Source organism: Prunus avium, chromosome 1 (genome assembly GCF_965620075.1).
Source record: "Prunus avium chromosome 1, drPruAviu1.hap1.1, whole genome shotgun sequence".
NCBI lineage: Eukaryota > Viridiplantae > Streptophyta > Magnoliopsida > Rosales > Rosaceae > Prunus > Prunus avium.
The window spans coordinates 48,689,653-48,706,321 of record NC_142284.1 but is presented as its reverse complement, the minus strand read 5'-3'; the positions used below and the strand labels follow the sequence as shown (position 1 = coordinate 48,706,321).

The 16,669-nt window shown below is 38.0% G+C and overlaps 1 long non-coding RNA gene and 2 pseudogenes across 1 annotated transcript; all 3 read right to left on the bottom strand.

The window, feature by feature from the left end:
* Positions 1 to 20: 20 nt before the first annotated feature.
* On the bottom strand, positions 21 to 2,225 carry LOC110762647 (L-type lectin-domain containing receptor kinase IX.1 pseudogene; annotated as a pseudogene).
* Positions 2,226 to 5,375: 3,150 nt separating this feature from the next.
* Positions 5,376 to 7,646, bottom strand: LOC148297946 (uncharacterized). The gene is made up of 3 exons (XR_015836680.1): positions 7,265 to 7,646; positions 7,070 to 7,150; positions 5,376 to 5,582 (listed from the first exon to the last, which is right to left on the bottom strand). It is a non-coding gene; the product is annotated as an uncharacterized LOC148297946 (long non-coding RNA).
* Positions 7,647 to 13,454: 5,808 nt separating this feature from the next.
* On the bottom strand, positions 13,455 to 16,051 carry LOC110762565 (L-type lectin-domain containing receptor kinase IX.1 pseudogene; annotated as a pseudogene).
* Positions 16,052 to 16,669: the final 618 nt, after the last annotated feature.

Below are 16,669 nucleotides of genomic sequence, written 5' to 3'. Positions count from 1 at the left end.
TAAGTTGGACTCAATCTTGGCCCAACCATTTTGAGCATCAACACCATGTATCTTGGTATCATGCATGTCATTTGGCACACACACCTTTACATTCAAATAAACGTTCCCCCCAACCCACTTACACTTAATAAGAAGAATTAACACTGAAATGAATATCTCTAAATTTAACTTCATCTATTTGCCCTTGAAGTTGTTTGGTGGCTGTTGTTGTACTACTTTAACGACCCACCGTTTCGAAGCTAGAAGTTAATGATAGCTGAGAGGAACCAGTTTGTTGTTGAGGTTGAGGTTGAGGCTGTGGATAATCATGCATGTCATGTGGAAGTTCAGGCAATGGTGCTTCAAGCTGAAGAACCTTCATCACTTGCCCTGCTTTTGGTCTTTCCTTGTTGTTGGGACGAGTACACCATAATCCCACAATTAACAAGCATTCCATTTCGTTTGGAACATAATTCATATCCAATCTCTCATCAGCTGCAGAGAGCAGATTTCCGGCAAGGTACAGCTGCCATACCCACCGAAAAAGCGGTACCTGATATTCTTCATCCTGATAAGTCCTCCTTCCACATGCAAGTTCCAAGGCCACAACTCCAAAACTATACATGTCTGACTCTTTACTAGCCCTCCCTCCGTTTGCATATTCCGGGGCCATGTAACCAAAAGTCCCTACCACTCCTGTTGTTTGAGTGATGAACCGTGGATCCACGAGCTTAGCAATCCCAAAATCACCAAGCTTAGTCTTGAAATCGTTGTCCAACAGTATATTAGCTGATTTGATATCCCTATGAAGGACGCACTGCTCTGCATCTTCATGTAGGTAATGAAGGGCTGAAGCCAAGCCTAAAGCTATCTTGTACCTGAAATCCCATTGCAGGGTTGTTCTAGAGCCAAATAGATGGGTGTCAAGGCTGCTGTTAGGCATGTATGCATAAACAAGTAAGCATTCGCCTTGCTCATGGCACCATCCAATGAATTGCACTAGGTTCCTGTGTATCAAGCGTCTTATTATTTTAACTTCGTTGATGAAGATTTTCTCATAGTGCTCAGATTCTGCAAGGATTCTCTTCACAGCAACTGTGTAGCCTAGATCTTGTATGATTCCTTTATAAACTTGTCCTGAACCTCCATGGCCTAGCCTTCTATTTTTCGCAAAGCCATTGGTGGCTGCAACTAACTCTTTGTAAGAAAATCTCCTTGGCAAGGCTAGTATCTCAATATCCGTATCAATTGTAGGGCTGGCTACATCACTGGAGTAATTTCCATGCCCATTACTCCGCTTCTTTACCACCAACCAACTACATAGGGCCACACAAAGCAACAGAATGAAACTCGAAATTGCAACCGCTGGTATCAAGAATGTCTTGTTCTTTTTTGTTTCCTTGGTTTTGCTACCTATGATCTCATCAGAGTCCAAAGTTGAACTGAACTCCCATGAAGTTATAGCATGGCGTTCAAGGCCAAATCCGGTAGAAGCTGAAAATCCAATTGTAACCCACTCAGGAAGAACCTTTCGCAGATCGATAAAGCAAGAAAGAGAAGAACTGCTGAGATTAGTATAATCAGGGTTTTCCTCATATGTCCAAAACACACTGAGGTTCTTGGTGGTAGCATTGTAAGCTATCCGAGCATGAGCCGGCTTCCCACTGTTGCCGATAGGATCCCAACTGGTATGAACAACAGAGGAGAGGGTGTTGTTGTTGATCCCAACGTGTAGCCCTGGTGGATCCACCCAGGAATCTGACCTGGTGTCAAACTCAACCAGAACAATTTGATTTTGGGAGGCTGCAAAGCGAGTGGTTCTATTGAATAATCCAAGATGAGCACCCGCTGAATTAGGTGGAATTGGAAAGTGAACAGGAGCAAGAAAAAATGCAAATCCATCGCCAATCCTGGTACTCCTATTAAGAGTGTCGACAATGAAAGTGAAGTTGGTGGTGAAATCTGCCAGTGTCTCCTTCGTAGAGCCCCATAAGTACAAAGCCTCAGCATACGTAGCTCTGCCAACGAGAAAACGTGCACGGACTGTGTTGAGTTCGATCACTCCGGTTGGAGAAAGCTTGGCATCACCTTCGTAGATCATTTTGTTTGTACTAATAAGGTCGGATTGACCAAGACGAAAGGAAAGGGGATGAACGGTAAAGGGAAGGAAAAGATGGATGAAAATGAAGAGAGCAACACAACAATTTGCCAGCCTGCTTAGAGGCATTGAGAGCAGAACAGTATGTATGACAGTTTTCATCTGGTGATTAGGGTGAAAGAAATGTGAACTGAGAATTATATTGTTTATACATAAGACTGAAAAATTGTCTTTGTCCTAAAAAATATATCAAAAAACAAACATGTCTGTTAAATTTCCCAAGAGTAAATTAAAACGAAGACTTTGAAAGGGCTGGTCGGGTGTATAAATTAATGTTGGGTGTTGCTGTAAGAAACATACAGAACAGACAGACAAGGAAGGATTTGATGCAATACGACGAATTGATGGTACTTTAAAATTTAAGATTGGAACCTTTGACATTGTCAAGTTATGACTTCACAGGTTCATTTGTCAATTCTTGAGTTGAATAAACTAATTGAAGGACGTATAAAAGAAAATATTAGAAATTATTTTATGATGAAATTTATGGTGTTGCATCCTTTCCTTGCCATAAACCTGACGACTATTACTTTGTTGTGATTGATGATAGTGTATCGGATTCTGTTTGTTCTTTTACATATATATATATATATATATATCACATGTTGAACAAACACCAAAGAATTAACACTAACGCACCGGAAACAGACATTTTAGTTTCAGTTTTATATATCCGGAATCATACAACCATGTAGTTGGTGATAGCAGACAACTTGCTTGAATGACCTACATTGTAAATGCTGGAAGTGATTAATGGATGAAACAAACCAGTTTTTCATTTGTTGATGTAGCAGGGGAATATGAATGTGTAATCATGCATAAAAATTTGACTTTAGCAAGTTAGGCTATCATTTTCATTCCTTTAATAACGATGTCAAAAGAAAGCCAAAATATAGAAACATAAACTTAAATGCCAAGCGCTAAGCAATGAAAAAAATAAAGATTCTTGCATTATTGTACAAGGATGTAGCTTGTTGGTTGTACTTTAACGACCCGCAGTTTTGAAACCAGAACTTAAGGGAACTAAAAAACTTTGATTTTTCTTAAAAACAAGGAGTTCTTAAATCTATTTTTAAGATTCAAAAACTTGTTTGGTATCCAACTTAAAAACTGTTTTCAAATCCTAAAAATGTGAGAACTTGTGGGTTGTTAGAAAAAAACTGAAAAAACAGATATTTTTTGTTTTTAATAATTGGGGTGTTTTTTAGTTCTTGAGTTTGAGTTTTTGAAAATAGGGCTACCAAACAGGTTTTCTTTGTTTTGGACTCAAATTCTATTTTTGAGTTTAAAAAGTTGGATTCAAGTTGAATACCAAACATGCCCTAAAATTTTCTTTAGAGGAATCAACTGGTGTTGAGGCAGTGGATGTAGCGTGTTGGTTGTACTCCTTTTTATATAAAAATTCCGGCGTATAGCCGGGCGGCTATACTATTTGTAAAATAGGGGGGGTGTTTGGGGACCCGCCTAGCGCCCAACTAAAGAGCCGATGCTACGTGTCAAAAACGTATAGCCGCGCGGCTATACTCTGAGTATATTATATTTAAAAGGCATATAGCCGACCGGCTATACTATTTGTTATATATATATATATATATATATATATATATATATATATATATATAAAGGACACTTCTATTTGCATTAGTTTATACTTTATAGATATTAATTTGCTAGTTTCGATACATATAATTTATAGATTTAAATTTTTTAATATATATTATTTTTATTATATACTATGCGAAAATTATGTATATAATACGTGAATTTTGTGTGTATTATTGAAAATTTTGTAAAAAATCAAGTGTATTAAACATGAAAAATACATACGTATGTGTACAAAATTGAGTATTAAAAGTGAAAATGCTAAATTATTTATACGAATAGTAACTCTGAAAAACAAACTCAAAAGGGGACAACAGAGACTTGTGTAATGGCCTAATAGTAATGGATAATGCTCTAAACTATCAATAAACAAAAATTGGGGAAATTTTTTTTTAAAAAAAAATCACAATATCTATGCAAAAAGTGTATAGCCGCGCGGCTGGACTATTTATTAAAAAAATTTAAAGAAAGGACCCCCGTAAAGCCACGCGGCTATACTCTTTTTTATTTAAAAAAATCCCGGGTATAGCCGGGCGGCTATAGTATTTGTTTATATAAAAAAAAAGGACCCTCGCCTAGCGCCCAACGCCATACTAGCGATTTAGCGGCACTTGTCAAAAAAATATAGCCGCACGGCTATACTATTTTTTAATAATAAAAAACTATAATATAGCTTGGCTGCTAAACTCTTTAAGTATATTATATTTAAAAGGAGTATAGCCACTTAAAAAATTTATAAAAAAAGGACCCTTCTATTTGCATTAGATTATACTTTATAGATATTAATTTGCTACTTTCGATATATATATTTTATAGATTTAAATATTTTTATTATATAATATGTGAAAATTATGTGTATGATACGTGAATTTTATGTGTATTATTGAAAATTTTGTAAAAAACCAAGTGTATTAAACATGAAAAATACATACATATGTGTACAATACGAGTATTAAAAGTAAAATGCTAAATTATTTATACGGGTAATAACTCTGGAAAAGTATAAACTCAAAATGGGACAATAGAGACTCGGGTAATGGCCTAATAGTAATAGATAATGCTCAAAACTATCAATAAACAAAATCGAGGAAAAACAATTTTTGAAAAAAAGTTCACAGTATCTATGTAAAGAGGATAGCCGCGTGGCTAGACTAGTTATAAAAAAAAAAATTAAAAAGACCCCAGTAATGCCGGGCGGCTATACTCTTTTTTATTAAAAAAATTCCGAGTAAAGCCGACCGGCTATACTATTTGTTAAAAACCAAGTGTATTAAACATGAAAAATATGTACCTACATGAAAATGCAGAGCAGTGTGTCCTGCATAGAGATATCAAGTCAGCTAACGTATTGATGGGCAACGATTTCAAGACTAAGCTTGGTGATTTTGGAATTGCCAAGCTTGTGGATACCCAGTCCCGATCCAAGACTCATCACACAACTGGGGTGGCAGGTACATTTGGCTACATTGCTCCTAAATATGCTTTTCAAGGGAGGGCCAGCCAGGGCCGGCCCTGACATTTTGGTGGCCCATGGCCAAAAATTAAATGAGGCCCTTAGATATATGTTTTTCTTGAATGTGTTCATTCATTTTTCTTTTTATGAATAGGGGGGCAAAGTATCCGAAAACAACTAAGGTTGCTAAATATAATAATTTCATTCAACTAACGAAAAAAAACCAAAAGTACATGATCCATAAACAACAAAATGCTTCTCAAGTGGCTTAGGTACATGATCCATAAACAACAAAATGCTTCTCAAGTGGCTTAGTGGCTCTTCAATAGGGCTTAGTTCTCAAATGGCTCAATTGTAAACAAAATGCTGCTTTGACTTCCACTCCATCATCTATAAATCAAAACACAAAAGCAGTAACATTAAATCAATATTTTCCAACATTAAAAATTCTTGATCTTCTAGCATTTTGAGAAGCAAAATCATCAATAACCTCTTCAAAATCAATATTTTCCAACATATTCTTTTCAATACATAAGATTGCCAATCCATTTAACCTTTCTTGTGACATAATTGATCGCAAATAAGATTTTAGTAATTTTAATTTTGAAAAACTTCTTTCTGCAGATGCTACAGTTACTGGCAGAGTCAGTATAATTCTATAAGCAATTGAGACATTTGGAAAACAATCCACAACTTTTACAAACTCAAGAACTTCAATGGCTGTCTTTGTCTCTTTCGGTAAATACATTTGTAACACTTCCAATTCAGAAAACAAATCATCAGCATTAATATCAGATTCATTATTATGTGTCAATTGATTTTTTCAATGATAGCACTTCTAACCTTGGAGCCTAACATACCAATAAACTCATTTTGAATTTTATGACTAAGATAGTGATAATGAATCTCATCATTCTGAATACGTCTAAAATGCTCTTGCAATACCAAATCAAATTCCGCAATTAATTCAAGCAGCCCCAAAAAATTAGCATTGTTATCTTGGTAAATTTTCTCATTCTCTCCACGAAAAGCTAAATTTCTTTTAGCAAGACATTTCACAACAGAAATTATTCTTACTAAAACCAATTTCCAATGTTCCTTCTCTTTTTTAATTTGCACTTGTAGCTCTTTATCAATTGTTTCATTCTTTTTCAATCTAATTTGCATGTCAATCCAAGTTGTCATGTTATTGATATGCTCACTACTAGTTTCATGTTGTTTAAGCCTCTCACTTAAACGTTTCCAGTCATTAAGCCCTTCATTTGCCAACAAACTTTTAATTTTCACAGATTTAAATAACTTACAACAAAAACAATATACTTTGTCCACATCTTTTGAGTACACTAGCCATTTTCTATCCTGACCCTCCCCATTTGATAACTTTCTTGTAAAATAAGAATATGAAAAATGCCTAGAGAGCCCATCAACAGGAAACTTTAGATTACTTTCTCTTACAGGACCCTTTTCTATTAAAATATCCTTTGTTTTGTTATCAATGTTATCCCAAATTCTTGGATCATAGATATTCAAAGCATGATTATTTTCATTCTCAATGAGGGCATCAACCTCTTCATTTTCTATCATATCTTCTTCCTGACTAATTGGTTGTTGAGATTCATTAACTAATTCATCAGATGGATCTTCAATTGAAGAACTAGTTTTAAAAAACTTATCAAGAGCTCCTTTTTGAGTTTGAATAATTTTTTCTATTTTTCTCATTTTATTTCTTTTCTGACTTCCAGATTCATGTTTCCTAACCATTTTTGTTACTACAACTAGCAAAGCAACCAACCAAACACAACCAACAAAGCAACCAAACTCAACCAGCAAAGGAAAAAAACTGATTTTAAGCAATAAAAAAAAAAAAGCAATACAACCTGGTTTATGCTTAAGTTGTATTAAACTGCTTCATTCTTGCAGAGCTTTCACTTCAATTGATCTATATTGCACTTGCACATCTGCAATAATATAACAAATATGTATAAAGACATGTATAAAGAATTCAAATCTATATAAAAAATATGTATAAAGATAATGGAAATAATTCACATATGGGGTTATTGTTGACGAACCTCATCCTCACTCACTCATATAATCTTTTAGAGTCTGTAGTGTAGAAGAAAGAAATCTACAAATATTTCTTTGGATAGATCAATTCAAAGACAAAGATAAAAGAGGGATGAGAGAAAAACTGGAAATAATAAATTTAAGAGAGCTTTTCTTTTGGGTCAAAGACAGACAAGAAGAGAGCTTCGGAGAAGAGAAGGGAAAATATAACTTGGGAGAACAGAGCATGGGAGGAGAAGGGTAATATATTTTTTTTAATGAAAAGAAAATGGTAATATATTATATATTGACAAATAAAAAGAGAGGAGAACACGGTGGGAAAGGGACAATTTTTTTGGAAGCAGAAATGCTTTTTATGGGCAAAGACAAAGAACAGAGCGTGGGAGAGGGAATATATTAACTAAAAAGAGAGGAGAACACGGTGGGAAAGGGACAAACTTTTTGGAAGCAGAAAAGCTCTTTATGGGCAAAGAGAATATGTGTTTTTTATAAATAAAAAAAAATTTAAATTTGGGCTCCAGTAATATTAAAAAAAAATTTTGAGGCCCCAAAAATTGGAGGCCCATGGCCGTCGCCCTCGGTGCCCAGGCTCAGGGCCGGCCCTGGGGCCAGCAAAGAATCAGACATGTTTAGTTTCGGTGTTGTGGCCTTGGAAATTGCTTGCAGAAGGAGGACTTACCAGGATGGAGAGTATCATATCTCACTTTTTAGGGGGGTTTGGCAACATTACCTTGCAGGAAATCTACTAGATGTAGCTGACGAGAGATTGGAAACGAATTTTGATCAAAATGAAATGGAAGTCTTGTTAATTGTGGGATTATGGTGCACTCACCCTGACAACAAGGAAAGGCCAAAAGCAGGGCAAGTGATGAAGGTTCTTCAGTTTGAAGCACCATTGCCTCAACTTGCACAAGACATGCATGATGATCCACTGCCTCAACCTCAGCAAGAAGTTTCTGATTCGGCTTCTCACTTATCTTCAACTTCAAGCTTCAAAACTACAGGTCGTTAAACAAGCTCTGCAAGCCACCAAGCTACATCCATCAACAATTCAGACTACGGCCTGAAAAGAAAAAGATATTTTCGTCTTTTTTCTTTCTGTTTTTTCTTCCTTTGTTCAAAGTACGGCCTTACAGCATCGGTTTTAGACTCTCAAGAATTCCAGATAACTATTGCTTACACCCAAAATAAACAGCCAATAAGGGCAAGACACGTGGGGAAAACTGGGCTTGGTCAGAGGCGCCCTCGGCACTCTACCTACCGATCTCTCCATTAGGGCAACGCCCTCTCCTGGGACACGTGGCATGCTCCCAAGCGACACCCACAGTCCCACATCGAAATATTCAACAAAATGCACACCTCCCAAGACCTATAAAAGGAGGCCAACTATCCCAAAATAGAGGTAATCAGAACTTACGGCATACAAGCCTATTGATCTGTCAGTTGAAATTTTCTATTCCCAAACTTACTTAAGCATCGGAGAGCCTTCGGCCGGTACCACACTGGTGCCCCAGGTCTTACCGTGCGTTTGCTCATATTGCAGATTGCGCAGGCTACCGAGGCATCAGGGATACCGAAGGCATAAAATTACTAAGTTGACCCTCAAAGTCAAAGAACCACTTTTTGGCGTCAACAACTATAACCTTAGTTCCTCTGTTTATCTGTGTGTGAGTTTCAGTTTGACATTGTTGTTTTCGTATTTTTCTTCATTTTCATCAACATCTAATGAGATACAGCAAAAGACAAAAAAATATGTTTGGATGAAGGTAATGTAGGAATGTTCTTGTTTGATTTAACTACTTGGTAAAATCTTGATGATAGCAACTTCTCAGCTAGTTTTACATTTCACTTCACATGTAAAACTTGATACTTTGAAGTATTAGAAGCTAGGGAGAAAAAATATGTAAAACCAAAGTGTATAACACGAGCTAAAAGTGTATGAGTTCTGAGTGTAATGCTTTATATATTGTATTGTCGGAAAAGGAAAAGTTTTACTATATAGAACCTTGCGCACGAGGCCTTTCATTATTTAAAGAGGAAAAAAACTGGTGGTGTTTTTGAAGCTGGCATAAAAGTTGACATGAACAAGGCTTATGATCGTATTGAGTGGGACTTCTTGTTTGTTCTTATGGAAAAAATGGGCTTTGCTAGTGACTGGATTCGCCTCGTCAAAGCTTGCCTCACTACGGTGTCTTTTTCTGTCATTGTTAACGGCAGACCCGGCCGTTCCTTTAAGCCCTCCCGGGGCTTGAGACAAGGGGACCCACTCTCACCATACCTTTTCTTACTGGTCAGTGAAGCCCTCTCTATGAACCTCACAAAGGCCGCCAGCAAGGGCGAGATCACTGGAATTAGGATTGCCCGGCGATGCCCCATTCTCTCGCATTTGTTCTTTGCTGATGACTCCCTTTTCTTTGTGAAGGCTGATGTGCTTAATTGCAGGAACCTAAAAGGTGTTCTGGATAGCTATTGTTTGGCGTCTGGACAATGCATAAATTATCAGAAATCCTGCTTCTACTTCTCTTTGAACACACCTGAGGAAACTAGAAGAAGCTTATGCTCCTTACTGAGTATTAATGGCGTGGACAACCCGGGGATTTATCTGGGGCTGCCAACTATTTGGGGAAGGTCCAAAATGGCTTCCCTGAATTATATTCTTGAGAGGATTCGTAGGAAAATTGAGGGATGGAAGCAAAACTCGTTATCACTGGCGGGTAAGGAAATACTAATAAAATCTGTTGCTACTGCGGTCCCTGCCTACCCGATGACTTGCTTTCGCTTTCCAGAAGGAACTTGCAAGAAAATAACTAGTGCACTAGCGAATTTCTGGTGGGGTAAATCTGAAAAGGGATCTGGCCTCCATTGGAGGTCCTGGTCGAGGCTTGGATTAGCAAAAGGTGATGGTGGGATGGGGTTTCGTGACCTCTCCAGCTTCAATCTTGCCTTGTTAGCTAAACAGTGCTGGAGAATACTACAAAACCCGAATGCTACGTGGGTTAAGATCTTAAAAGCTCGCTACTTTCCCAACTGTGATTTCGTAAAGGCTAAAAAAGGATCTCGTTCCTCTTGGGCTTGGGCAAGTCTATTGGATGGGAGAGATGCATTACTCAAGGATGCTAGGTATCAAGTGTTCAGTGGCGCCACTACATGTATTTGGACTGACAGGTGGGTCTCATCTACGCATTTTGGTGTCATTCAACCTATCAGACCCGTTCCCCCATCTGCCCCTCAACTTGTTAAAGATATAATGGACAAGCATAATCATACTTGGATTCTTGATGGCATCTCCACCCTGTTAAGCAGGGAAACTTTGGATCGTATTAGATGTACTCCGATTGGCCGTACAAATCGAGCAGATAAACTTGTATGGCCTTGGAATACTGTGGGCACATATACTGTGAAATCGGGTTATCACCGTTTTCATGCAAGGCTCCACACAATCATACCAACCCACAACTTTTCCTCCCACTCTATTCCAGAAACTGTCTGGAAGTCCATTTGGAAAATCAAAACACTCCCCAAAATCAAACACTTTCTCTGGAGAGCTATTTCTTGCTCCCTATCCACAAGACTGTCCTTGTTCAGAAGGAAAATTGTTAGTAATCCTCTTTGCCCAATTTGCGAGTGTTATGAGGAATCCATTGAGCACATCCTTTTTCTCTGCCCTTGGACCCTACTGGTATGGTTTGGCTCTGAGCTGTCTTACAGGATTGACCATCAGAGAATCACGTCCTTTGACAGGTGGCTTGAAGGAATTCTTTTGATTCCAGGCATTACCAAGGCGGAGCTTAATCACTGTTTGTCTCTTATTAGCTTCATTTGTTGGGAAATCTGGAAGTCCAGGTGTCGCTTTGTCTTTGATGGTACCACCCCGGACCCGCGCCGGGTTATTATAAGTGCTAGGGAGGCTTGCAATGAATTTGTGGGTGCCACTGCTGTTGGTGGAGTGATAATGATGGCTACACAAGCTTCGCCTCCCAGCTCTATCTCTCGAGGATCTCGGTGGTCTCCCCCGACTAGCAATATTTTGAAAGTTAATTTTGACGGTGCCTGGTGCCCTGGTTCCTGTGCTGGTGGTATTGGAGTGGTCATTCGGGATTTAAATGGAGTTTGGTGTGGGGGCCTCTCCTCCCCGGTCATCTGCGATTCAGCCCTTGTTGCAGAAGCTGCCGCTGGCCTTTGTGCAATTACCTTTGCAAAAGAAAGGGGAATGGGGAAGATTATTTTAGAATCTGATTGCAAGGTGGTAATTGATGCTTTGCGTGGAAGGTTTGGCAACAACTCTTGGGTCATCGCGCCAATGATTGATGAAATTCGTAATCTATCTTTGTGTTTGGATGATGTGGCCTGGAATTGGGTGCCTAGATGTGCAAATCGAGCAGCTCATGCAGCAGCTTCGATTGGTTTGAGAGCTATGGAACTGAAAAGTTGGGTCACCAGACCACCATTGTCTCTTGTTGGAGTTTTAAATTCTGATGGTCTGCCATGCCCACCACAGGATGGCAATACTAGTAGTTAATTTCAGTTTTTTATTTGGTGGGGGTTAAGACTATAATTCTAGGCTCCGATGGAGCATTAGACTTGTCTGACTTCTCTGTTGTTGGTTTCCTCTCCTATCTGGCTTTTGCCTGCTTTTGTATCTTTTTACCCTTTTGGGTTTGAATACAACAAGCATTATGACCAAAAAAAAAAGAACCTTGCTCAAAACAAAACTATATAGAAGAAACTTGCTCCATTTTGATTGTAGATATTATATTGGCCAATAATGGTGAACTAATCCCTTTTTCGTTGACTGAATTGTCTGTGGCATTTTAGGGGAAGCCAAATAAATCTCTACTGTAAAACAGAAGCAGAAACCCCTTGATCAGCAGAGTCTTATTTTAAATGACGGCTTTATATCTTTCCCAGCGATTGTTGACAGTTTTAGTCCTTTAGTGACAAAAATAAAATAGGCATTCGCGACGGTTTTATGCGTCGCTAACAAATGTGACGAAAATAAGGTCACTAATTTCCATAAAGGCAATTGTCCATACAGCCCCGTGTTTTTGTTTATTTCATTCTGGGTAATCAAACACCTACTCAACTACATGTTTGAAGAATTTTCAGTAATAGAAGTAGAATATACAAACAAATTTGAGCACATCTTGATTTTCAAATTCAACTTCATTTCATTAAATTACTATATCAAAAATAAGATTTACCTTTGAGATTAGCCAAGCATCTTCCTACTAGATTATTATCCTGTAAAGTGAATTAAATAAGAACTTGATCATTTCAATTTTCCAAATGCAAATCACTTGAGCAAATATCCAGAAGAAAGATTTTTTTTATTTTTTATTTGTTGGGTAAAACAGTACTGAAACTATTTAGGCTTTTGCTACCACAATTGAATCGGGCCCATTCTCTTTGGGCCTGCATAGAGTTTGAATTTAAGCCCATTTTTTAGAGAAACAAAACCGTGAAGCACAAGTCAGTCAGAGTCGAGCCTCGATACAGACTATCAGCTCAAAACTCTAGGAGAGAGAAAGTGAGTTCTGAGGAAATGGGCTACCGAATCTGTTGACAAAAGCGAACCGCAATCACACTGTGGTTTATAAAGTAACTTAATTCATAGTATGACCAATTTTGAATAAGGAAAATTCTGTTCAAAGTTCAAACCCTACCAAATTTCTACATTGACTTTTAGCAGCAAGGTGCTGGAGTGATGCAAATTGAAATGATCAAGTTCTTATTCTATGAAAGGTCCTATTTCTTTTTAATAAAGCCATGATTGGTCAATCAAAACTTTATAAAATAAAATAAAATAACTTGATTGTCACAACCAAATTCTATCATGCATAAGCTCAACTTCCTCATTGTCATTACTTATGAGAACCTTGAATTGGTCTCCCTAGAAAACAGAGTTGATGTAGATAGGCCACCAACAAAACCATTAAAGATTTCATAAACATTTGAACAAGGCCAAGCCTAAGTTGCTTAGTAGTAAGGTTGATACCGGAAAACGTTGGAACTAATCACAAATTGCTTCATCATCACAAATTGTTTGAACTAATCAGTTTTTGTCGGTCGGGGTAGCATGGGGAATGTAGTGATCATGCATATCATTTGGCAGGTCAAGCAATCAATTAAGAAAGATACACAACATTTAAGTAAAGAAAAATGTTACAAGTGGAATTAAATTGATGTCCATCAAATCCAGATAACACCCTTAAGCACACACATATTTACATTTATATCAAAGTTACCCCTAATAAGAAGAATCAACACTGAAATGAAGATCAACTTCATCTATTTGCCCTTGAAAGTGTTTGGTGGCTGTTGCTGTACTACATTAACCACCCGCAGTTTCGAAGCTAGAAGTTAATGGTAGCTGAGAGGAATCAACTTGTCTTTGAGGTTGAGGCAGAGTATAATCATGCATGTCTTGTGGTAGTTCAGGCAACGGTGCTTCAAGCTGAAGAACCCTCATCACCTGCCCTGCTTTTGGTCTTTTCTTGTTGTTGGGATGAGTACACCACAATCCCACAATTAACAAGCATTCCATTTCGTTTGGAACATAATTCATATCCAATCTCTCATCAGCTGCAGAGAGCAGATTTCCGGCAAGGTACAACTGCCAAACCCACCTGAAAAGTGGCACGTGATATTCTTCATCCTGATAAGTCCTCCTTCCACATGCAAGTTCCAAGGCCACAACTCCAAAACTATACATGTCTGACTCTTTACTAGCCCTCCCTCTATTTGCATATTCCGGTGCCATGTAACCAAAAGTTCCTACCACTCCTGTTGTCTGAGTCCTGAACCGCGGATCTACGAGCTTAGCAATCCCAAAATCACCAAGCTTAGTCTTGAAATCGTTGTCCAACAGTATATTAGCTGATTTGATATCCCTATGAAGGACACACTGCTCTGCATCTTCGTGTAGGTAATGAAGGGCTGAAGCCAAATCTAAAGCTATCTTGTACCTGAAATCCCATTGCAAGGTTGTTTTAGGGCCAAATAGATGTGTGTCAAGGCTGCTGTTAGGCATGTATGCATAAACAAGTAAGCATTCGCCTTGCTCATGACACCATCCAATGAATTGCACCAGGTTCCTGTGTATCAAGCGGCTTATTATTTTAACTTCATTGATGAAGATTTTCTCATAGTGCTCAGATTCTGCAACGATTCTCTTAACGGCAACTGTGCAGCCTGGATCTTGTATAATTCCTTTATAAACTTGTCCTGAACCTCCATGGCCTAGCCTTCTATCTTTAGCAAAGCCATTGGTGGCTGCAACTAATTCATTGTAAGAAAATCTCCTTGGCAGGGCTAGTATCTCAAGATCTGTATTAATTGTAGAGCTGGCAACATCACTGGAGTAATTTCCATGCCCATCACTACGCTTCTTTACCACCAACCAAGAATATATGGCCACACAAAGTATCAAAATGAAACCAGAAACTGCAACCGCTGCAATAAAAAATGTCTTGTTCTTTTTTGTTTCCTTGTTTCTGCTACCTGTGATCTCATTTGAATCCCAATTTGAACTGAACTCCCATGAAGTTATGGCATGGCGCTCGAGGCCTAATCCAGTAGAAGCTGAAAATCCAATTGTAACCAACTCGGGAAGAACCTTTCTTAAGTCAATAAGGTAATAAAGTGAAGAATTGCTGAGATTAGTATTATCAGGGTTTTCTTCATATGTCCAAAACACACTGAGGTTCTTGGTGGTAGCATTGTAAGCTATCCGAGCATGAGCCGGCTTCCCACTGTTGCCGATAGGATCCCAACTGGTATGAACAACAGAGGAGAGGGTGTTGTTGTTGATCCCAACGTGTAGCCCTGGTGGATCCACCCAGGAATCTGACCTTGTGTCAAACTCAACCAGAACAATTTGATTTTGGGAGGCTGCAAAGCGAGTGGTGCTGTTGAACAATCCAAGATGAGCACCGGCTGAATTAGGTGGGATTGGAAAATGAACAGGAGCAAGAAAAAATGCAAATCCATCACCAAGCTTGGTACTACTATTAAGAGTGTCGACAATGAAAGTAAAGTTGGTGGTGAAGTCTGCCAGAGACCCCTTAATAGAGTCCCATAAGTGCAAAGCCTCATCATACGTAGCTCTGCCAACGAGAAAATGTTCACTGATTGTGTTGAGTTCAATCACTCCGGTTGAAGAAATATTGGCAGCACCTTCATAGGTTATGTTGTTTGTACTAGTAAAGTCGGATTGACGTAGATGGAAGGAAAGGGGATGAACGGCAAAGGGAAGGAAAAGATTGATGAAAATGAAGAGAGTAACACAACAATTTGCCAGCCTGCATAGAGACATTGCGAGCAGTATATATGAGAATTTTCGTGTGGTGATTGGGATGAAAGAATCTGCAATGCATATATAGAACAAAAAGAAACTAAGGCAATAAAGGATGCTAGGTGAAGAGTGGAATAAGATCAAAAAATTATGTCTCTGTCCTGAAAAATATATCAAAACAAACATATGACTTCTAAGAGTAAATTAAACCGAAGACTTTGAAATGGTTGCTCTAAGAAATACACAGAACAGACAGACAAGGAAGGATTTGAGGAAATATGAATTGACAATACCTTAAAAATTAAGATTGGAAACCTTTGAAATTGTCAAGTCATATGACTTCACAGATTCATTGGCCAACTCTTGAGTTGAAGAAACTAATAGATGCATTTTAGAAATACTCATGATGACGAAATTCAAGGATTAAGTGTGTTTAAACTAATATATGCATATCAGAAGAATACGCTTAGCTGAAAGCGTTGACCCCACATGCTGACACAATTTGATAACTCATTCTTTGTTTGATTTGAGTTTTGCCCTCACAAATTCTTTACAGATTAAAAATAAAATTTAACCCTAAATCAAAAGAAAACTTGTAATTAAAAATAATTCGGTCCATAGGGCTTTTTCACAAACCATGTGTATACCCAACCCTGTGAAAACAATGTGCATTGTACAATAAATAATTCATAGTTTTATTATTATGACTGAAAAAGTCACAATATCATAAATACATGTAAAAGAAATTACAATGACTGATGTCAAACTCTAAGGTTGAAATTGTACAAGCATGTCTCTTGGTGGTTGTAACTCACTCTGCTTTAACGACCCACAACCACTACAAGAAAAACGTTTATTTTTGGCCAGCAAATTGGTCACAAAAAATATCAATTTTGGTCACTGAATACAACTAGTGTCCAAATATTGGTGGTCACTAGGTGGTCACTAGAATCTCATCATAAATTCTATTCAATAACCAACTACAAGAATTGGTCACTACAACCCAAAGAATTGGTGATTTCCTATGTTTGGTCACTAACGAAAAAGCTATTAGTGACTGCAACTTTGATCACGAAAGGGCCTACAATGGTCACTAAAACACGTATTTTGGTAACTA